Genomic DNA, 988 nt, shown 5'->3' on the forward strand with positions numbered 1-988 from the left:
AGTCCAACCAAATCAAGAAGAAGAAGGGGAGAATAACAATCCTCCCATCATGAGGATCAGGGACTATTCGAGGCCAACTACTGAAGGGCACTCGTCGTGCATCGTGTTGCCCAACGAAGGGAACAACATGTTTGAGGTGAAAGCATCAATGATACAAATGTTGCAGGCAGCAGTACAGTTCAATGGATACCAGTCACAAGACCCAAATGGGCATATCCTGGAGTTTATCACACTATGCAACACTTTCAGATCAAACCGAGGCGTTTCCGATGATGTGATCAGGCTAAAGCTGTTCCCTTTTTCTCTGAAAGACAAAGCAAAGAACTGGTTGAAAAATTTGCAACAAGGGACGATCACCACTTGGGAAGAAATGGCCAGCGCATTTCTGATGAAATACTTTCCGCCGAGACAGGCCATTAAACTCAGAAATGAGGTATCCCATTTCGTGCAAGAAGAGGATGAATCTTTAGCCGAGGCATGGGAGAGGTACAAGGAATTATTAAGAAGGGTACCCAATCATGGCATACCCATGTGGATGCAGATGCAGAACTTTTACAATGGGGTAATCAACATTTATAAGATCCAGATCGAGTCCATTGCCAATGGAAACCCCGAAGATCTGGAACCATAAGCCTTGTACGACCTTATTGAGAGAGTAGTAAGCACGAGCTATAACTGGCACTCTGCCAGAAGTGAGGGAAAGAGAATGGGAAATGAAGATGTGGTGTCAAAATTGACAAGCTAGGTGGAACAACTTGCCAGGCAACTCGGCAAGATAAATGTATCCTCGATCCACAACGAACCACCGTTCAATGATATATGTGATTTTTGTGGAGGACTTCATTTTAACATCAACTGTCCCGGAGTCAAGCAAGGGAAGGGAGCACAAGCAGAATGCGATTATGCAGGTTATAATCAGAGGAATCCACCTAACCCATACTCTAACACATATAACCCAGCTATAAGAAATCATCTGAATTTCGGATGG

The 988-nt window shown here is 44.1% G+C and overlaps 1 non-coding gene across 1 annotated transcript; it reads right to left on the reverse strand.

Annotated features, from left to right (window-relative positions):
- Positions 1–418: 418 nt before the first annotated feature.
- Positions 419–525, reverse strand: LOC136207586 (small nucleolar RNA R71). The gene has a single exon (XR_010676720.1). It is a non-coding gene; the product is annotated as a small nucleolar RNA R71 (small nucleolar RNA).
- Between the last annotated feature and the right edge of the window lie 463 nt (positions 526–988).

This window comes from Euphorbia lathyris, chromosome 9, assembly GCF_963576675.1.
Source record: "Euphorbia lathyris chromosome 9, ddEupLath1.1, whole genome shotgun sequence".
In the NCBI taxonomy this organism is placed as follows: domain Eukaryota; kingdom Viridiplantae; phylum Streptophyta; class Magnoliopsida; order Malpighiales; family Euphorbiaceae; genus Euphorbia; species Euphorbia lathyris.